This window comes from Lineus longissimus, chromosome 10 (genome assembly GCF_910592395.1).
Source record: "Lineus longissimus chromosome 10, tnLinLong1.2, whole genome shotgun sequence".
NCBI lineage: Eukaryota > Metazoa > Nemertea > Pilidiophora > Heteronemertea > Lineidae > Lineus > Lineus longissimus.
The window spans coordinates 11,792,502-11,816,500 of NC_088317.1; the positions used below are offsets into that span (position 1 = coordinate 11,792,502).

The window sequence follows — 23,999 nt, forward strand, 5'->3', positions numbered from 1 at the left end:
AAATGTGAAAGAATGATTAAAACCATCGAAGTATGTAGCAAAGATGAAATGCGTAAACAACAGATAAAATGAATCAAAATATTAACACCAGAAACAGTTGACCGTTTAAGATTATGTCATGTCATCAAAACACTCAGGTCAGTATTCAAAATGTTCAGCTCAATAAAGGCATGAAATCCATTTACGGATCGGACATAAGTGCAATGCGTCGGCGCGCTTCAATGGCGGCTAGTCTAACAGGCCTGTGCTCAGCTGCACACTCGGAATTGTCTGACAACGGAACACGCGAGTTGTGTTCAATAGGCCTCGATAATGTCTCGCCATTGTTGGTTTCCAAAGGATACAATTTGGTTATCGGGCGGTTTGTCTGACCACGGCTTGTTTTGATGTCTACAGAACGCACTAAACCATCATTACCGCGATTCAATCTCAACACACGCGCAAGTTGCCACTTTACACGTGGTACGCAGTCTTCATGAATGAGCACTATGTCCCCAACTTGAATCTGATTTTGCGTAATGCCCTTACCACAATTGCGATCTCTTTCACGTAAAGCCGCTAGGTACTCTTGTGACCACCGGTTCCAAAACTGTGCTTGCACACTGGCCATCAACACAGCGCGTCGTTGCAATTCTGACTGACTGCCAAACGTTGGGTCACGCAACTCATCAGTATCGTACAACTCATGAGGAACAGTAGACAGTGGTCTACCATGTAAAAAATGCGATGGCGTAAGCGGTTGTAAATCATCAGTATCTGAGGACAGGTATGTGATCGGTCGGTCATTGAGTATGGCCTCAATCTCGGTGAGGACAGTCTGTAACTCATCAAGCGTTAAGAAACGGCGGCCCAGCACCTTTTTCAAGGCTGTCTTTGTCAACCCAATCAACCGTTCCCAAAAACCACCGTACCAAGGTGCCCGTTTCGGTATGAACAACCATTCAACACGGCGGTTAGCTAAATAGGTTTTAACTGATTCAGATTCAAACAACTGCTTGAGTTCTGCAGCCGCAGAGAGATAGGTTGACGCATTGTCAGAAATCATTTTGCTCGGAAGCGATCTCCGGGCGGCAAAACGTCTGAACGCACGAAGGAATGTTCCAACTGAGAGATCAGTAACAAGTTCCAGATGAACGGCTCTGATAACGGCGCATGTAAAGAGGCACACGTACGCCTTCGATTCTGAGTGTTCGTTTCGTATGAATAAAGCACCACTGAAATCTACACCAGTCACAGTAAATGGGGGTGCCTTAAGTAGTCTCGACGCTTGTAATGGTGGTGGAATAGGTGACCTATATGGTTTCCCCATAACCCTCTTGCAAGTGACACACTGCCGTAACAACGATTTTACGCGCTGTCTAATGTTGGTAATCCAGAAACGCTGGCGAATATGCGTGATAGTAGATTGTAATCCTGAATGAAGAACGTTCGTATGTGCATTCCAAATGATAAGTTCCGCGAATCGATGTCTAGATGGAATCAGAATCGGAAATTTCGTTCCGTAGTCAATAGGCGCGTTATGCAATCGTCCGCCTGCGCGTAATATTCCATCGTTGTCAAGAAATAACCGAAGTTGTTTCACGAGTGGACCTGCTGTCCTACGTTTTGACATTAACGTCTTGATCTCATCTCCGTAGCTCTGACGTTGAACATGTTTAATCCACATTGTTTCTGCGTCTTGAATTTCACCTGCCGTGAGCGGTCCAACGTTTTGTAGTTGGGGATTTTTTTTCGCATTTGCAACAAATCTGAGTACGAGAGCACTGATGCGCAACAGTTTCGTATACGAACTGTAACGTTCGGGGTCGATTACGTTGGTGATGCGCATGTCTACATCAGGTTCACCGACTGCGTTGGTTACAATGACGACCGGATCATGATCAGCGTTGTCAGTATCCATTGTATGCGATTTACCATCGAATAGCTCGCATTGTGGCCACTCAGAAGTTCTAAGCCAGTGTGGACCGTTCCACCAGAGTATGGCGTTTTGAAGATCTGATGCATTCATTCCCCGAGTAAGAATATCGGCAGGGTTATCCTTTGTGGGACAGTATTTGAATCTGGTTATGACTTGGCAAGCACGTATTTCTCTTACACGGTTCTCAACGAATAAAGGCAGCTTTTTCTCACTGTGTATCCAGTGTAGAACTATCTGACTGTCCGACCAAAGGAATGCATGTTCAATGTTGATCAGTTGTTTGAGGTTTCTGTGAAGATAGTTCAGTAAACGTGATCCGATTAAAGCGGCCATTAGCTCTAATCTAGGCAGCGAGATGGGTTTGATCGGCGCAACCCGAGTTTTTGCCATCACAAGTGAAGTGCATCCGCCACATTTCAAATATGCAACAGCCCCGTAGGCCTTTGGGCTCGCGTCTGCAAATACATGAAGCTTATACAAATCGTTGCTAGTGTTTTGACAATCGAAGTATTTGCGATCAATGGCACATGATTGTGTCACGGTTGACAGCTCCTGACTCAACCTTCTCCAAGTATGGTTAAGCTCGTCCGGCAGCGGTTCGTCCCAATCTAACTTGTGTGTCCATAGCTCTTGTATAAATATCTTAGCCATAACATGTACTGGAGACAGAAGTCCAGGTGGATCGTATATACTGCTAGTAACTTGAACAACTTCACGTTTTGTCACCAGATTGTCTATTGAAGGTTCAATTTTCCGCTTTGAATATCGCAGAATGTCCTGTTCAGTATCCCAGTCTAGTCCAAGCACATTGGCAATTCGATCTGGGTTGTAAACGTTGTCTGCTTCAGCCAATTTCCGAAGTTCAGGGCAATTGGACGACCATGCTCGGAGATTGAATCCACCAGATTTCATTACCTTTCTGGATTCCTGGTAGTATTTCACAGTGTCATGTGTGCTTTCAGCTCCACTCGCTACATTGTCAACATAGATATTGTCCTTCATATCGGCTGCAACTGGGGATTCGTGTTTGTCTAAGTGTGACCTGACAGTGGCGTTTAGAATAAAAGGTGAGCACACTGCTCCGAAAAGCACCACTTTAAACTGGTACACCTTGAAGGCACTGTTTGGGTCGTTACTATCCATCAACCACAGAAATTTTGTAAACTTCCGATCCTCTGCGTCAAGCCCAACGTTCAGAAACGCCTTTTCTATGTCAGTTGCTAGAGCGTAGTGATGTAGGCGAAATCTAACAAGGATTGCAGCAAGATCGTTCTGAAGTGGCGGTCCCGTCTCTAAACAGTCATTAAGGCTAGCTCCTTCACCAACTTTACAGCTACAGTCGTATACTATTCTTATTGGAGTTGTAGCTGAATCTTTCTTGACTGGCCTATGTGGGAGATAGTGACCACAGGCTACATCATCTATGGGAACTTCTTCAATGAAGTCACGTCTGGTTTGATCCTGGATAATGTCATTGTACATCTTGCGTAAGTCGGGTGATAGCTTTCGAATCATATTTCGTGTACGTCGCACGCACACGTCATAATTCGTTGGCAAGGGTGGATATTCTGCTTTCCACGGAAGTCTTGCAATGTAGCCATTGTCCTCAAACCGTAAATGCGTTTCACAGTATGACTCAAAATCCATTGACTTGCATAGGTCAGATGGGTCATCTTTGATACCTATCGTTTCTAAATCCCAATATTCCTGAAGTTTGGTTTTCTCATCGAGAATATTAGTAGCTATGTGTAGTATCGTAGTGTTCGATTCATGAGATTCCTTGTATATCGGGCCAGAGAGTAAGTAACCGAGCTTGGACTGCACTGCAGTGGGTCCAGGGCCTCGTATTACGTGATCCATCATGAAATCCCAATAGAAATCGGCCCCGATGAGAACCGATATCTCGAACGAATCCACATTGGAAACTGGATGAGCGAAAGGTAATTCCCGTAGGTGACGTAAATCCAAGAGTGAAGCATTAACGAAGTTTTTGATGGGAGCGGAAATTTTCGGAACTACAAGTGCTGAAATATCCATCTTTCCACCGGTGATCGTATGCACTGCGAATGACACCTTATCGTAGGATTTAACATGAGAAGGTTTGCCACCGAATGCAGCAACTTGAATTTTCTGCGATCCCTCCGGCGTGATATCCAACTTTCGTGCGAAATCCTTCGTTATAAACGATCGTGTTGCGCCTTCGTCGAAAAGTATCGTCGCTGTATAAGTATTTGATCCAGAAGAGATTTCAGCAACGGCTGTTTTCAGTAAAACTGTTCCCGACTTCGACAAACCGTCAACATTGACGTCACCTGCTGACACCGACTTAGCGTGAACTTGCGTCGTATTTCGACAGGCTTTAACTCCGTTATCCGTACACGTAGTTGATTGCGTCACTAATGTTTCGGATCCCGTATTGGTTGACCTACAGAGGGACGTGTGATGTTTCCGACTACAGTGGCGACATGTTCGTTTCGACTTACAGTCCTTTATTTTGTGATTGCCAAGGCCGTTGAACATGTTTAATCCACATTGTTTCTGCGTCTTGAATTTCACCTGCCGTGAGCGGTCCAACGTTTTGTAGTTGGGGATTTTTTTTCGCATTTGCAACAAATCTGAGTACGAGAGCACTGATGCGCAACAGTTTCGTATACGAACTGTAACGTTCGGGGTCGATTACGTTGGTGATGCGCATGTCTACATCAGGTTCACCGACTGCGTTGGTTACAATGACGACCGGATCATGATCAGCGTTGTCAGTATCCATTGTATGCGATTTACCATCGAATAGCTCGCATTGTGGCCACTCAGAAGTTCTAAGCCAGTGTGGACCGTTCCACCAGAGTATGGCGTTTTGAAGATCTGATGCATTCATTCCCCGAGTAAGAATATCGGCAGGGTTATCCTTTGTGGGACAGTATTTGAATCTGGTTATGACTTGGCAAGCACGTATTTCTCTTACACGGTTCTCAACGAATAAAGGCAGCTTTTTCTCACTGTGTATCCAGTGTAGAACTATCTGACTGTCCGACCAAAGGAATGCATGTTCAATGTTGATCAGTTGTTTGAGGTTTCTGTGAAGATAGTTCAGTAAACGTGATCCGATTAAAGCGGCCATTAGCTCTAATCTAGGCAGCGAGATGGGTTTGATCGGCGCAACCCGAGTTTTTGCCATCACAAGTGAAGTGCATCCGCCACATTTCAAATATGCAACAGCCCCGTAGGCCTTTGGGCTCGCGTCTGCAAATACATGAAGCTTATACAAATCGTTGCTAGTGTTTTGACAATCGAAGTATTTGCGATCAATGGCACATGATTGTGTCACGGTTGACAGCTCCTGACTCAACCTTCTCCAAGTATGGTTAAGCTCGTCCGGCAGCGGTTCGTCCCAATCTAACTTGTGTGTCCATAGCTCTTGTATAAATATCTTAGCCATAACATGTACTGGAGACAGAAGTCCAGGTGGATCGTATATACTGCTAGTAACTTGAACAACTTCACGTTTTGTCACCAGATTGTCTATTGAAGGTTCAATTTTCCGCTTTGAATATCGCAGAATGTCCTGTTCAGTATCCCAGTCTAGTCCAAGCACATTGGCAATTCGATCTGGGTTGTAAACGTTGTCTGCTTCAGCCAATTTCCGAAGTTCAGGGCAATTGGACGACCATGCTCGGAGATTGAATCCACCAGATTTCATTACCTTTCTGGATTCCTGGTAGTATTTCACAGTGTCATGTGTGCTTTCAGCTCCACTCGCTACATTGTCAACATAGATATTGTCCTTCATATCGGCTGCAACTGGGGATTCGTGTTTGTCTAAGTGTGACCTGACAGTGGCGTTTAGAATAAAAGGTGAGCACACTGCTCCGAAAAGCACCACTTTAAACTGGTACACCTTGAAGGCACTGTTTGGGTCGTTACTATCCATCAACCACAGAAATTTTGTAAACTTCCGATCCTCTGCGTCAAGCCCAACGTTCAGAAACGCCTTTTCTATGTCAGTTGCTAGAGCGTAGTGATGTAGGCGAAATCTAACAAGGATTGCAGCAAGATCGTTCTGAAGTGGCGGTCCCGTCTCTAAACAGTCATTAAGGCTAGCTCCTTCACCAACTTTACAGCTACAGTCGTATACTATTCTTATTGGAGTTGTAGCTGAATCTTTCTTGACTGGCCTATGTGGGAGATAGTGACCACAGGCTACATCATCTATGGGAACTTCTTCAATGAAGTCACGTCTGGTTTGATCCTGGATAATGTCATTGTACATCTTGCGTAAGTCGGGTGATAGCTTTCGAATCATATTTCGTGTACGTCGCACGCACACGTCATAATTCGTTGGCAAGGGTGGATATTCTGCTTTCCACGGAAGTCTTGCAATGTAGCCATTGTCCTCAAACCGTAAATGCGTTTCACAGTATGACTCAAAATCCATTGACTTGCATAGGTCAGATGGGTCATCTTTGATACCTATCGTTTCTAAATCCCAATATTCCTGAAGTTTGGTTTTCTCATCGAGAATATTAGTAGCTATGTGTAGTATCGTAGTGTTCGATTCATGAGATTCCTTGTATATCGGGCCAGAGAGTAAGTAACCGAGCTTGGACTGCACTGCAGTGGGTCCAGGGCCTCGTATTACGTGATCCATCATGAAATCCCAATAGAAATCGGCCCCGATGAGAACCGATATCTCGAACGAATCCACATTGGAAACTGGATGAGCGAAAGGTAATTCCCGTAGGTGAGGTAAATCCAAGAGTGAAGCATTAACGAAGTTTTTGATGGGAGCGGAAATTTTCGGAACTACAAGTGCTGAAATATCCATCTTTCCACCGGTGATCGTATGCACTGCGAATGACACCTTATCGTAGGATTTAACATGAGAAGGTTTGCCACCGAATGCAGCAAGTTGAATTTTCTGCGATCCCTCCGGCGTGATATCCAACTTTCGTGCGAAATCCTTCGTTATAAACGATCGTGTTGCGCCTTCGTCGAAAAGTATCGTCGCTGTATAAGTATTTGATCCAGAAGAGATTTCAGCAACGGCTGTTTTCAGTAAAACTGTTCCCGACTTCGACAAACCGTCAACATTGACGTCACCTGCTGACACCGACTTAGCGTGAACTTGCGTCGTATTTCGACAGGCTTTAACTCCGTTATCCGTACACGTAGTTGATTGCGTCACTAATGTTTCGGATCCCGTATTGGTTGACCTACAGAGGGACGTGTGATGTTTCCGACTACAGTGGCGACATGTTCGTTTCGACTTACAGTCCTTTATTTTGTGATTGCCAAGGCAGTTAAAGCAAAGACGATCTCGCTTTACGATTTGTTGACGTTTGTCATGATCTATTACTGTCTTGCAATTCACCGAATTATGTGAAGCGTCCTTACAGAATGCGCATGTCTTATGAAACGGTTTAGTATCCGTATGGAAAGCTGCAGTTGAAGACGAGATAGCACTGGGAGTTGTGTAACTGGTCACATTTCCTTCTTCAATAGCTTCGATTTCTTTCAAAAGATTCTTTCGTAAGTCTTTCAACTTCCAATCACTACTACCGTGGGTTCTTGCCAATTGTTGTCGAATAGATCCTGGAAGCTTCTCAAGGACGATAGGTACTAACAGGTCACCGTAGGTATTCTCTGACTTTCCCAGGGTATCTAATCCACGAATAAGAATTTCAAGAGTGTCATAGAAGTGACGTAATCCAGTGAATTCACCACTTGGCTTAGGGAGGTCCCATAAAGCTTTCATGTATGCACTAGAAAGTTTATGCGGTTGTCCGTAACGGTTTCGTAATAGTTCCAGGGCGTGTGCATAGTTTGCATTAGTTAATGCTAGTCCTTTAATAACACGAGATGCTTCTCCTGTAAGCTGAGCCTTTAGGTACTGGAATTTATGGAAACCGTCTAAGTCTGGGTCACTATGCACCGATGCTGCGAAACTGTCATAAAAGCTCTGCCACTTGAGTAAATCCCCATCGAATGACGCTAGGCTTAGTTTAGGAAGTCGGACGGTCTTCGCCTTCGGTGGTACAACTGCGGGAGTGGGCGTTGGCTTTTTTTTGTGTGTTTGTCTCTCAATATGTCTTTTGAGTTTCAGGAGGTATTCCTCAACTTCAGCGTTATGGTCGTCAGCCTCTATGATTACCTCTGCTACGTCGTCGTCCTTAGTAATTTCAAGCAGCTCAGCATCTAACTTCTTAACTTGCTCGAATGCCTTAGTTATATGTTGTTCGACTGCTGTGAGTTGATCTAGATGGTCTTCTGTTAATTCTATACTGGTGATCGTTTCGGCTTTCGTGATGGACTTCGAGATTTGTCCGCGGTACGCGCCTCTTGACTTGCGAATTCTAGTGTGCGTTGCCATCTTCGAGAGAGAGTCCTGGACCTAGTCACGGCACCAAAATGTCGGGGATGCCCAGGTTCTAAGGGAATAACGACCACCCAGTTCTATGTAAAACTTCAACTGATTTATTACTAGACTCGAGTCAGAGTGAACATGTGATATAGTTACATAATTCAGAAATACATGTTTCTAAAAGACATTCAATAACTCCAATAGACCAGCTATTGGCGGCGACTATAATCTGTTCCCAACAAAATGGAGAATGATGTTATATCTGGAAAACTCCTCATTGATAACACAAGCATACTGTACCGAATAATAGATGGCAACATCTATATATCATGTAAAGAAGCATTTCAGTTGGCTGATTTAAGTAGGCACGTGAGAAGAGATGGTTACAGTAAAATCGATGCTACCTTGCGCCTGAAAGGAGTGGACTCCAGGTCATGTTTTCTGTTCTATAAGGAGAGCAGAATACGGGAATACATTGCATTAGAATCATTTGTAATGCTGATGGATATCATGAAAATTCCAAACAAACAAAAATCACTGCAACTAGCAAGAGAAAAACACGTTCAAACCTTACAAAAATGTGTAGCGCTTAACTTAAAATACTTAAACCACCTGTGTACCCCATTGAAAAAAGAATTGAAATCTGAAACCTCAATGGTTAATGTAACTCCGACTTGTGTGCCTTCAGCAAAAAAATGTAGGCGTAAACGAGGTGTCACAGGTAAACAGAAAACTATGCGAGAAAAATGGAAAAACAAAAAAACGCTTAAAAAATATATTTGATGAAATCTGAAAGAAACATTTTGGTGGTGACAAGAAAACAATGATTTGGTGTATCGGAGAAGTGCTGTCAAAAGATTTGACTGCAGACGAAATGGATTATTTCAAGCAATCGTTAGGCCTATTGAAACAAACACAGCGTGCTTCAGATCACAAATCAAATGGTAACAATAGTCGTGAGACCAATCAAACTAGATTAGAAGCATCTGATTGTGTGTACGTACATGTCAGAAAACTTCAATGGCTATAGGCTCAATGCACACTTGCGAAAGAAACTGCCAAGCATTCCTACACGGCGAACTGAGCAAGAACTGGGAAAAAAATATGAAAATGAATTTGAGAAAGTTCTTTGTCCTAAAAAGATAAGTTTGGGATGGTATGTTGATCCGGGCCGCCTTATTCAAGTGTTGTCATTCAAGTACTACTGGCTAACTGTGACAAAGCATTGGAAGATATATGGTGATGGTAGAAAATACGGAGGGAGACACAGTACGTATTTGGGGTTAAGTATCCTAAATGATTAAGCTGCACTTCGTGGCATACTTTTTCAAAGTTCCAAGATAATCTTTCCGATCACAGTTTTTTATGAAAGCGACAGCCGGGATAATCTCGAGGAACATCTGGGTAATGGTTATCTTGAAAGATTTATCTCACAACATCTGGCCCAAGATGCTCACAGGTTTTATCTAGCGGGGGATGAAATGTTCCTTGAGGCAGTATTGGATGGAGACGATGAATTGTCTCAAACATCAGAAGATAGCTGGAACAAATATTCCAAAATGAAGAAAAGTGACAGAGGTTTGACAGGCTCTGATGGTTAAAGAACTTGATGCCTTGATGTAGAAATAGATCGCCAACACCCCACCTCGCTTGTGGCCAGTATCCCAACTGAGCGGATTGTGATGTGCGTGCTGCATGGGTCAGCTAGATCTGTCGAGAAATTGATAAATTTAGAAATTGAACTTGTCCTCTCTGAAGGAAATATGGTTGCCCAGAGGCCAAACACTGAAGATGCAAAAAGGTACGTCCATGAAAGAATTTCTAACTTAGAAAACAATATCAATATGAGGGGAATAAGACAAGGCAACTTCCGGAACATTTTCAATAGCAAAGGTGCACCAGAGCCAGTTACTTTGAACAAAGACCATGCATTTACAGTGAGATAAGTCCTTCTCCCGACGATCCACCGGGAAAAGCTCGATTCCAGGCTGAAGGTGGAGAGCATGCAAACCACCTCCATAATTGCTTCTATTTCAACCATACAACTAGGCATGGGGGGAAGGAGAGAAAATGTCCTCTGAAAGCACTCCTATGTAAATATTGGAAGGATTTGCGCTATGATGTTGACCAATATAAACTGCTCCCTGACGAAGAAGCAAAAGAGGCTGCGTTTGCTTTTGATAGATTCGTGGAATCCTGCTTGTCTTCACAAGCAGATACTACTGTCACTGGCACTGACGCCTGCCCTTCAACTGAAACACCTTCTGATAATAAAGTCCTCAGAAATATGACATTTGTGTTTGTAGGCCCAATACCTAAACAAAAAGGAAAGTCAATCAAAATTGCTGACCTTAAGACTATCATCAGAAGCAATGGGGGCAGGTTTCGAACAAAGCCACTTCCTACTAACAAACAGAAAGGGTTGTCAACAAAACGTTTCTATGTGCTAACCTCTCAGGCAACCATTGATAGACCAAAGGTCCCGATCTGTCTGCGTACTGCAGTCAGACAACAACATGATGTACTGAGCTACAGTTACATATTCAGTGTTATTGATGGCTCATCTTCTCCTGATGATTTTTCAAAACAGTTTCTAGATGTCAGTAAAGTTAGGAAGAAAATGACAACTTTACTGATGTCAGCCTGCAGAAAAGACATTTTGCAGTTGAGAAACATATGGTTTCTCAGATGAAAGGGCCCAGGAGAAAGTAGCGTCAGATCAGTCTGCCTGCTATCCCTGCAAATTGCTACAAAGGTGTTGGGCGTTGCCCAACTCAGTACTATGCAATTACTCGGCAAAGACGCTATCTAATCTGCAAGAAAATGAAGGTAAACGCGTCAGCTTCATCAATGCACGCAAAATGTTTGCAAAATATATGAAACAGTTCAAAAAACTACAGACTTGCAAACAAAATGCCATAGCTATTGAATGGAAGGAATTAATCGCCCAAAATAAAATAGAAGTTGAAAAAAAGAAACGTGATCTCGCCATGTTAATGGAACACAACAAACTAAAGAAACCTGCTTACATGATCGAATGAAGGTTAGGCTCAGTATTGATAGTAAAGTTATTGATTTTGATTATCTTCATCCACATTTGCTAAGTGATTGTAAGGTCAACCTCAGTTTCTCTTAGGGTGCCGAGGTCAAACCAGTATACAATAAATTTATTCATGTGTGCAATGATACTGTCATCCTGTACTTATCTGAGACGTTTTGATGTGATTGTCCTCTAATTTGGGGTAACAGACAGAGTGGACATGGATATTGTTGAACCGATAGACGAAGGTACACTTTGGATGTCGAATATTATCGCTGTTCCTAAAAAGGATTCCAAAGAGATCTGTTTGTGTGTTGACCTGCGAGAGGTTAACAAAGCCGTCATACGAGAAAGACATCCGACTAGGACTGTTGAAGACATTTTACATTCTGCAAATGGATTGCGCTATTTCTGTAAACTTGACGCTTTAAAAGGTTTTCATCAAATTGAACTTGCGCCAGAATCGCGTAATTTGACTTGTTTTATAACTGAACGAGGATGTTACCACTTCAAAAAGGTCCCATTTGGTTTAGCAAGTGCAAGTGAGGCTTTCCAAAAGGCAGTTGATGATGTGTTCAGAGGACTAGATGGTGTTGAAATATATGTCGATGACATTCTAGTGCATGCCGCATTCAAAGAGTCACCTTGATCAAGTGATGCGGAAGACCGCAAATCCATACGCTTCCGTTGTTTATCTATCTTACGACGAATAGTAGCACTTTGCTTCTTGGCAGGCGGCATATTATAAAGGTTGTGTGAGATGTGTGAGAGATGATTGATGGAATGAGATTATTGAGAGAGACTTGATGGAGTGAGATTGTTGAGAGATTATTGATGGAGTGAGATTGTTGAGAGATTATTGATGGAGTGAGATTGTTGAGAGACTATTGATGGAGTGATGTTATTGAGAGATTTAATGGAGTGAGATTGTTGAGAGATGATTGATGGAATGAGATTGTTGAGAGATTATTGATGGAATGAGATAGTTGAGAGTTATTTACTTTTCCTAGGTTAAGCCATCCACACAACATGGTTTTTTTCTCTCATTTAGGTTTTATACAATTCAGTTTTTCAATGTATCAAAGATATTGATATTTGATTTGTGATACAGGATGGTTTGCCATAGTATCATGTTGCTGTAGCATCTAAGTAATTGGCAGTCTTTGATATTGAATTGAGTGTGGATAGGATGGCCCTCACTTCCTTTTTCTCTTGTAATTCATTTGATCAACATTATAATATTTCTTTATTTAACAAGAGGCCCAAGGACCTGGTGCTCAGCTGGATGACCTAATAACATAGGACTGAGGGTGTAAAGTAGTAAATATCAGCTTTATACCACAGTTTGAAGGTCAAGAGAACACGTTATACCACTAGAATTTCCAATGCAGAGCTGCCAGCTGGATGAAATATGATTGAACTAATCAGCCATGGTATGTAAATATTACAGGAGGCAACGGAAGATATCCGTAGTTCAGTATGCTGTATCGGTAGCTTTACAGAAAGAAGTGTCAGAGAGGATGAGACTTCTCCATGGACAACTGTGGTATGTCCAGGCTGGGTTGTACAGCACAAGGATACAAAATGCTGTCTGTAATTGAGAGGTATCCTGATTTAACAGAAGTCAAAATAAATAGAAATGACCAGTTTGGGACTAACACCACTGTCTTTTTTTTTAATAAGGTAGAGATTACAGGAGTCTACAAAATTAATTTTATTGAGAGAAATTGACCTGTCCTGCAGGTGATTGGAATTTACAATACAAAGGGTCGTTTTTCATGACATTGTGCTCTACTGCGTATCCCTAGTGAGTCGATCAGGAACCAATCTATCCTTGGCGCAGACAGGTTCAAATTGACTATATCTTGAATAGATTGAATTGCGACGAAAATCGAATGCAATAAAGGAGCAATATCGAAGCGACAAATTAATGAAACCAATTGTCCACAGACTCGGACCCTGCAGTGGCGTGATGTACGCGTGCATATTAAAGTATATCAATTGGTCCGATAGAGATGATGAGGCAATGTCAATATGCCTCGTTCCTTAGTCAGCAATATGCCCCTTTTTATATGGAGAAGAAGGAGAACCCAGATAGGCCATCACATGTCGGCTACCAAATGGCTCGAACCAACTATACTATCACTTCTATTACTTTCAAATGCGTGCTCCACCTACATGTAGCAATGTCTCGGCCAAAAAGGCACTTAGTCGACAGGCAAGCTAGAAGTTCAGCACCGTGAGCAGCTCCTTGCTAAGGCCATGTCAGGTTCCGCGCGCCTCTTCACATACATCAAGTATTGAAAGCTGTGGTGAGCACATAAAAAGATCATGGTCACCTTAATTTGAAAATCCCTTCATAATCAAGGGCTAGCTCTGACTAAAACAGCACCCATAAACAATAGGCCACCAATTTGACCCCAGCTCCTAACTGCGGGAAAACCCAAGTCCAGCAACCAAAAGTACCAAAAATACATTTTTGTTCACATTTGAACTGCAGACATACGTTTCATTTCATTTCATTTCCCGCGAAATCTCGAAAATCAGGTGACCTGCAATCGTGGATTGAAAATAACATTAACCTGGGTTCAGCAGGTCAGCAGGTATACCGGCTGTTCCAATCATCCCCCTGAAGCCAGCTGTTTAAAAGGTAATGTTATTCACCCCACAGAGTAATAAAGGTTGGCCTTGCTGGGGTGTACCGTGAGGGTGATAGGGATGACGGTGCATAGGTACGTCGTTATTGTTCAGTGGGTATCGTGAAGAATATTTGCTAGGAGGTTAGACTTACCGTTTATTTTTATCTGATAAAAATTAGGAAGGTGAACAATCTTGGCGAAGCGTGTGCGGTGCTGCAAGGTTGTCTTACACGGCTTTGGAGCGTCGTACTTGCCTTATCAAACATTTATCTATATTGGTTATCTATTTTTCTTTCATAGGGGTTACGTAGTCCCACGAAACATACATAGCATATCAATGGGGTCAATAACAATCTCCCATTCATAAATTTTTCACAACATAATATTAAAACTATTCTCAGTCTGGGGACAGACAGGTTTTTTTCAAGGGGGGGCATGTACCGTGAAGCCCTTAAAAGGTAGGCTTCACGGTGTTCATAGGGTTAACTCAACTCGTTTGAAGTATACCGAACGTGCCTTATCAAGCTGTTCGCCATTGTTCTTAGCCTTGATTAATATTATTACACATTATAAGCAGTGAGTCCAGGTGTCCGAGTCACGCGGTTCCAAGTCGGGGGATTGCGGCGACAGCAGTATTCGTCTTCCGTAATCCTGGCCTCTGAGCTCGTGACTTGGCTTCTGGGTATTTAAGCACTGGGCACGCTGGCTCTCTCTCTCTTTCCCTCTGTTGCCAATCACCTCTGAACAAGGACTTTGAGCGTGCTCTGCCGTTAAGGATTACAAACTGATTGTGATTGTAAGTGCGAATAAACTACATGTATTCTAATTATTTCTCTTGTCTTCCGGCTTCCTCTTCTACAAGTAGTTAGTTTCTTTGCAAGTTCAGCCGGTCTACGGCAGCAGGGTTTCTGGATACCCCGTATCCAGGGACTTTGTGTACATGAGCATGGTCATGGTTAATAGTGAAGAAATGGTGGCAAATTATGTCGAAACATAGGCCCAATCAATGCCTTTGAGGTTGGTGGTCAGTAATGCATAATTTTTGTCCTAATTTTTTTATTTGTTTTCATTGCAGGATTGGAACCATTGGGATTCGAAATCTTGGTATTTGGACACCTTGCAGATGTGTTCAGTCATCAAAAACAACATATAAACAAGAGGCCCAAGGGCCTGGCGCTCAGCTGAGTAAGCAGATACAATTCATAGTTTAGCAGTTTTACTGATACTTTTAGATAGTTTTGGCAAGGACTATATATAGTTACAATAACCATGCAGGGTTCTCCACTAATACATCAGTCCGGGCACTGCGCCCGGACTAAACGCAAGTGAGACCATCACCGCCCGGCCTAAAATCCAGCGCCCGGTCAAAAAAAATTGCCGCCCGGTTAAAACATTCCCAACATACAACACCGAAAAGATCGTCGATTACTCTCTTCACTCAGTACTTGTGACCCATAACCCATAAATCACATAACCCAACAGCCAATTATCACGTTCTGTGCCGCGATCATGCGATATGAGCCTTTGAGGAATGCCGACGGACCGATGGTGCTACAATGGTGCCTACTTAGTATGTGGGAAATAAAACCAAGCGCCGCCATTAGATCTGTCAGTCATATGCTTCGTGCATTCCATTGGTTGTTTCTATTGACGTCACCGATCCCAGCCAGACCGCGCGCGTCATTTGCATTCACAGATTACGCTGGCTGAATAAAAGTGATGCCGTGCGCCTTCCCGCGCTCTAAACAAATTTGTTTATTTATAGCAGACGGGCTGAGTCTTGGCTCTAAACAAATTTGTTTATTTAAAGCAGACGGTACTACTGCGGATTGACGATAACTGATGGCTTCAAAAATAAGCAACTTCGAAGCGCTGTAAAATGTAGACATTAGTAATATATTAAGTCCCCCCATACTTATTTTCCAGTGTCTCAATTAGCATTTTCCAGTGTCTCAATTAGCATTTTCCTTGAAAGACATTATATTGTACAATGCGTAATAGTTTTTTCATCTATTGCAGAACATCTGAACGTCAACACTGAACTTGCCACTCTCAAAGAAGGTGAGTTGTCCGGTATTAAATGTGTAATCTGTAATATGGATTCTCTCAAATGACACAATCAAAGTGTTTTGGATGATACCATTTTCATACAATGCAAAAATATCTGCTGTAGTATTCTACCAATATCATGATTGAGGACTTCAATGTCATGAATGTAGACGAGGAAGCCTTACATATTTTTGATTGTCTTCAGTATCATTTTCCTTGAAAGACTTGATATTGTACAATAAGTAATATTTTTTTGTATCAATTGCATAACATCAAAAATGTACAGGGGAAATGGCAATGCTTGAAGCAGGTGAGTTGTCCTGTAAATGTGTAATCTGTGATATGGTTTTGTTTGAAATTTTCATACAACATACTCTTAATACCACAATTGATGACTATAATGTCAACCGAAGAAGCCTTTTTGATGTTTTGATTGTCTTAGACTTAAAGATGCAACTTCCCATTAGTCTGATAGGGTGATGACTCATCCAGGTAGCTTTCTAATGCAAAGTGCCATAATGCATGACATGATGCACTGTGAGAAGCTCTCCAGACAATGCTCAAGCAGCAAATAGTAAGGTGACCTATTTTATCAGCCTTTTATACCCCGGTTGCATCTTTAAGTAGCAAAGTCCTTGATAGACTTTATATTGTACGATAAGTAATATTTTTTTCATCAATTGTAGATATTCATTACCAGCAATCCCCAACTTTATCATGCCGCTGCTAAATGCAGGCGCTACAATCGAGTTTGACACGTGACCCAATTTAGCCAATCAGAGCGTTCATCATGGCTGCGCCCACTGCTTCAAGAACTCGAGGAAAACGCATCGATTTTCTAGCTCTTGCTACAAATAACGACCACTTATCACTAAAAAAAGAACTCAAATGTCGGCCCAAGAATGTTAACGACACATTTTGGCCTATATCTAGGATAATTACATGGAAGAAAGACCGTGAGGTAAGCAATAGGTGACGATTGACTATCGGATTGAAAACTCGAAGCATGATGTGTGTATGTATTGTATGTACGAATGCATTAGACAAATTGATGATATAAATGCGTCTTATTATAGCACTAAATTTTGCCATTCTGATTCCAAATTGCGATTTTTTGATTCATGAAAGAGTACATTTTAAGAATCAGTCACTGGTTTTATGTGATCTACAGGTTTTATGCGAGATTTATTTACATTTTTCGAAGGTCTTGCCCTCGGACCGTGTCTGCTGTATGACCTGTGTGTGTGACTGTTTTATGATGTACATATGCGTTTAGTGTACATGTAGGCCATCGATTATAATCCATCTTGGAATACTCCAGTTGTTGCCATCCTGACTTCAGATAGCAATTTATTGAATTAGAAGAAGTGAACAGAACCTACAGGACTCTAATTTATTTCTACCGCTAGTCACCTTTTCCCCCCATAATAATAAACTAAAGAGTATATTTAGAGAATAAATCATTAGTTTAGGAAGATTTACGAATTTGGCCATGGAATGCACATTTTTGTAGCGGAATTTGCATAGACTAAATGCAAGCAGTTCTAGCATTATGTTATTTCTTCGTCTTCTTTCTTTTCAGACATACTCCTACCTCGTCCATTGGGAAGGATGGCCGCTGTCTGCCTCGTCATGGGAGCCTGAATATAATTTGACCAGAGATGTTGTTGCCACATATGCAAATCCTGTGGTGACGGAAGACTGGCTAGAAGCAGGACGAAATGCCTTGTTCAATGTTTTACAGTTACATCTTCGTGGAAAGTCTGCTGATTGGAATATGTTCGAAGTATCGATGCATTTGGATATATTTAGACAATTATTCGCTTATGCCCAACCCGTTCCAGCTCGTGTAAAAGAATATTTTGCATATTCATTGCCAGATTTCGAGTCGGTTCGTTTGCCAATCAGGTGGAACTATATCGTCAATAAGGAACGTATTGGACGTTGCCTTTCATTCCCAATTCTGTTAAAACCGTCCGTCCAGTTCACACCAGTAAACTATCGTCTCGATGAGGACAACATCATGGAAATTCCACGTACTCCTGTTGAAAAGATCCTCATCAGATGTACAAAAGATGCGTACAGAATGTAATAATAGACTCTAGTCTCAGGTTGTACTGCCATTGGTATTGCAGCACGTTATGTCAAAATTCGTTTTCTAGTCTGCAGGTTGTGGATCATTTTGTTACATTTCATTGTCATTGTTTTCTGCCATGTCCACTAGTCATAATATTTTGGTATGAATGCTTTTTCTTTTTGGTATGTTCATCATTATAGTATTACATGTATTAACCTTGCCTCTTTTAAGCAAGCAAGTAGAACTGAGAACAGAATCTAGTCCCAAATATAAAAAAAAACCTGTTCTAAATCATAACAATCGCATATTGTATTCGATTGAAATTTCTTGGGGAAAATGCATGATTTGGGCAGATGAATGTGGAAACTCTGTAGATAAATACATGAAACATTTTCACCAGTTTTTAGAAGAGACATACAAGTTGTCGCTCTCATTGACTTCCACTAGACTTGGTGAACGACTTAGGAGAGAATGCCCTCCAATCGTGAAAAAGATTCAAAAAAAAAATGGGAACCAACGCGTTGTTCTGAAAAAGAAGTTATTGACATTAAATATCACTGAAGATGACTTGGTCACATTTCGGCAAATGCAGGCAGAAAACAATGCCATAAAGTTAGAATTATTTGAAGCCAAGAGCACAATCACTGATTTGGAAAATGAAGTAAAAAAACTGAATCTTGAAATATTAGAATTTAACAAAAGTGAGCAGGAGTTGTGTCAGAAAATGCAAAATGAAACAGACAAGTCTGAAAATCTCCTGGAAACCAATAAACATTTGCAAAAGTATATTGAAGATTTGACAAAAATCTCTGTGAATTTAGATCCTGAGGCTTGTCCAGGTAGGAAAATAACTGATTTTTCCAAGGTCTCTCGCCAGTGTCAACTGCGCAAATTAAAAGAAGTGAAATCAAGAGCACATTGTGCTTTGTGGTTTCTTGACATTTTAGGTTTGCAGCTTGATAGCCTTGTTGTAAAGGATGCTGCTGGCACGGCACATAGTGTAAATTACAATGAACCCACCTCATCTGATGTAGAAACTTTGAAAAAGATTTTGTACCTCCTGGATAGATTCTATGTCTCTGACAGCTTCTACCATGAGTTGTCTACCATTTCTAATGGCCTTCCCAGATTGTACCTAATAAAACAACTTCGTGGTGAGATGAATTCTATCTGTCACATGCAGCACACCCCGGGCTCAACTGAAGGGGCAGGAATTTCTGATGTTGATGAATTTGTCGCGTTTTCCATCCGATCATTCATAAATCAATATCCACACCTGGTAGAAAATGGCAAAAAAAACCTTCATTCACAGTCAAGTTTTGTGGTGATGGCACCAACATTACTCGTAATACAGGTCTATGTGTAATAAGCTTCTCAGCCTTTCCATCTGGCAGCTTTGAAAAGAATTCTGCAAGTGCTGAACATGTAGCCATTGCCGTTGTTAAGGGTCATGAGTCTTATGACATGTACAAGTATTCATTTGCCAATGTTTGGAAGACGATCAATTCAATGCATAAACGGGGATTTAATGAAGTCGACAGGGAGAAATTTGATTTGGATGTTGTTCTCTGCGCTGACTTTAAATTTCTGCTCATGGTCCTAGGTTTGTCAGGTGCAACATCTAATCATGCATGTATTCACTGTAAAATGCATACAAAAGATAGGGGCAATATTGATGTTGAGCCAGTAACATACCAAGTTGACATGATTAGGACAATTGATGAAATGAAGAAATGTTCACTCTCGGGAACCTTTGGTTGTAAATATCCTCCTCTTGTAAATCTTCCAGTTGTTACCCATGTTTTAGTAGATGAACTGCATATGATGTTGCGTACCACAGACCGCCTTCTTGAGAACCTTATAACCGAAGTAAAGAATCGTGACGCTAAAGAAAAGTATGGGGTGATAGCCACCTCTCTTGAGGCCTCCGATTCCCATTTAAACAATCTTGTCAAGGCTATTCGGGCTTGTGGAGTTGCATTCAAAGTATGGGAAGGTAGAGATGGCAATGGTAAAGGCACTGGTAAGATCGAATTCTCCAGTTTAGTCGGGGATGAAAAGAAAAAGTTGCTTCAAAAACTACCCAACACTCTATTGGAAAATCAGTGTTTATTCCCCGATACACAAAACGTAGTGGCTAACATTTGGCGGTCATTTTCTGTGCTCTACACTTCTTGCTCTGGTCACTACTCATCTGAAGAAGACATAAAAAATGCAGAACTCTTCATAAAAGCCAAAGAGTGGATTAGTTTGTTTCTCTCCTTGGAAGGTTTACGTAAAGGGTATGAAAAACAAAGAGTGACCCCTTAGATGCACTTACTTCTGTATCATGTGCCACATCTTCCCGAGTATCACTGTGGGATAAAGAGGTTTAGTGCCCAGGGCATGGAGAAATTAAATGATGAAATAAAATCTGTCCACAAACAGCATTCAAACAGAAAGGAAGCTTGCCCAGGTATTCTGAGGGCTTCTTATCGGAGGACTAGACTCTCTGATCAGAAGCGGCAACCTCGCCAGTATCAGCAGAAAGATTTAGAATATTGGGGGGAGGGCATAAACAAACGGGCAAAGTTATCATTTGAACCATCTCCGCTGAATCTACTCGTTGATCTGAACGCCATGGGTGTAGTCGAGATGAAGAGACGTTTACAAGATCTTGGCATAAAAACCTCTCTTCGAAGTGAAACCAAAATGAGAGATTTACTCAGGGCACACATGCCAGTGCCCTGAACATGCTGAAAATATTGACCTCACTACATGTATAATGAAAAAGGTGTTGGTCTTCAGACTTTTACACTGATCAAGAATTGAATTTACTCAATTTGAATTTGAATACTGGTATAAACATTGACATCAATCTGAATCTCAATTACAAAATCAATTCATCAAGAATATTGATTTTGCTTGTTTGTACAATATTCTTCAGTATCTTGCATTTGTTGGTATTGTTGTAAATTTAATAGTGTTGAATAATTTGTATACTTAAGAATTCCCAGGTTGCAGTGTATTAACCACTAGTCTTAAAAGCATTTAAGTGTCAAGATCTACTGCCAGTCCAAGATTCTTCGACTCAATGATGTAATGATGGTGCCAAATATTTATGGTGATATGACTGCTGAAGTATGTATATTTGATAAATGAGCATTTAACAGTGACCCAGTACATGTATTTTAAGTTTTTAGATATTGACTGCTGACATTGACATAAACGTTGTTTCCTTTGTTGTATCCATTAAATATTTTTGAAATCTCTATTTTATATCGAATAATAAAATATATTTTTTATATCAAATAATAAGATATATTTTTAGTACAAGAAATCAATGCCTTGTGTCAGTTTTATGCCTTCATTGTGGGTTCACAATTTTGAATGTGTTCCAGCTCATCAAAAGAACAGGGTTTTGTCTAGAATCACGGTTTTCCGAGTTTCTCCTTGTCAACACTGTCAGGAACCCCCCCATCCTATCTACCTAGCCAATACCCAGACAGAGGTTACCAAATGACAGAGCTGAGAGAGCCCAAACATCTGAGGAATCCATGCAACAGCAAAAGCTTTGGCAAATATGCTGAAGGGAACGATGCAATATAATATTTCGGGCTTGGTCACCCGCATACCCCCCTGACATGACCCTTCCCAGCCCTAGTGTCCCTAATTGAACCATCCAAAGCTAGGGATCTTAGGCCATAAAGTGGACAAATAAAGCAAGAAGTTATCAAAGGGCAGTCATTCTCATATCTTCAAAGATCACTTGAGGTCCAGCTTTTCATGTATGTTGATGTTTGGACATATATTCTCTCCTCAAATCCACTTGGGACACCAATTTGGACCCCCCCTGTGGACATGGAACAATTTTCAATTTTCCCAATGGCATGTGTTTCAGTATACTCAGTATGATGCTGCCATCTGCAGGAGCTATCGGCAAACTAAATATGCAAACTCTATGTGATTCAAAACGGCCACAGAAGTCGGCCAATTTTCATGTTTTCTTAGAATTTACATCAGGAAAAATTGCAATACACGTGGTATTTTCAACCCATATGTGGACATGGAAAAATTTTCACCAATCAACTCAAAATTTGGCCTGAAAATGCCTTGATAGTCATAGAATCACATACGCTATCGGCAACTAGGCTTTAGTTACACAGAAAGCCGTGAGATGTCTCTCACCTCGATCTGCTATAGAAAACGTATGCTTGGCTCTGGAAGGGAGTTTGGCGCATGCGCAGCTAAAAGGTTGGGAATTGCTGGTAATGCATAAAATGTGCAACTGCCAGCACTAGTGAAATGTCCACTATCATCAAAGAAGGTGAGTTATCCTTTAAATGTGTAATCTGTTATGTATTCTCTCAGATGACGCAATCAAAGTGGTATGGATAATTCCAATTCCAAGGCCAACCACGTGTTGACCTGATTATACATGATTGGTAGTTGAGCTTAATCATATGGGGGATTCCCCTGTGCAAACAACTGCAGCAAGACTTGATATTGTACGTATGCACTCAAAGTAACAGTTTTTCATTAATTGCAGCAAATGAAAATGTTGCTGAATTTGATGGAATGGTAAGTAGGTGTAACTATTCTGCTTTGCATTCATTCACATTAGCTGGCTAGTTTTATCTAGGAAAATGACACCCCTGGTAGAAATTACGTTAATTCGATTCAATCATGATTCTTGTCTCATACAACTGTATATTCCCTTTTTTTCAACAAATCAACTTTGATGAAATATTCTCAATACCGGACCATTCACCGGCACCAATGCCGGATCTATCACTGTCACCAGTGAGCAATGATGCAACAGTAAAATCTTCTTGAAATTAGTACACACTTCAAAAGATTTCTTTTCAACAGTTCTGAATTGAACTTGATGCATATGCTATCCTGATCAAATTTGTCCAGTTCATGAGCGTCTTCTAAATGTGTGATTAAACCAAATCCTTGCAGGGAGCCAAAAGTACTTACAGTACAAATTAAAATTGCTTGGAGCAGTCCTAGCCTATATACCACTTTGTAATGAAACGGCCAAGGGCCATTGTGCTCACCGTATAGATATTTGGTGGCTAGGAATTCATCCTGGTTAAGAAACATGCAACATGTATAGTATATAGGTCAAACCAAAGTCGGTACGACATGTGATGTATCTGTGGTAACTGGTGCCCATCACTTGACTTGTATAATGTATTAATCCTCCACTCATGTCATGATTGACAGCTTCCTTAATCTTTATCACTATACGATCACACCCTCTTTAATATTGACCAATCATGTTAATTGTTTGTAGTATTATTGTAACCTTTTGTCTTGTTTTATGAATTATAGTTAGTCACATTTTTGGAACCATGGCGTTCACTTCATTCCTTGCATGAACTTATTCATTATCTTTCCATCAGATCCTACTCTTTGTGCCACTAAGGCGCACATTGGTGCCGTGACCAGGATCTACTCTCAATTTTGAGATGGATAAGTTAAAGCAAAAAGTGCAGAGCCGTCGCGCTCAACTAGACAAACAAATTGCCAAAGGAAGGGTAATTTGTGACAAACCGGAACTTTCAGATACAGAGGCAGACTTGTTAGAGGCGACAATCAAAATTGTGACCACTAAACTCGAAGTGATTGAAGGAATACACGAGAAGATATTGGACAAACTGCTCGGCACCGAGGACTATGGTACTGTATTCGAGAGTCTGATGATTATGTGATTCGAATAAACGAGGACATTAAGTGTTTCAAAGGCTTTCTTGAACGAAAACGACCACAGACGAACGTGGATACTTCACTGAGTGTTGCCTCCGGCGCAGCCGTAAGTACAACATCATTTACGTCGCATAAACCAAAAACTGTCAATTTGCCGAAATTACAACTGATCACGTTCGAAGGGGACATTCTACGATGGCAAAGCTTCATAGATTCGTTTGAAG

The 23,999-nt window shown here is 41.3% G+C and overlaps 1 protein-coding gene across 2 annotated transcripts in view; it reads right to left on the reverse strand.

Annotated features, from left to right (window-relative positions):
• The window catches only part of LOC135494754 (TELO2-interacting protein 1 homolog), a 412,060-nt gene that overhangs the window by 183,258 nt on the left and 204,803 nt on the right, over positions 1-23,999 (reverse strand). The window lies entirely within an intron of this gene.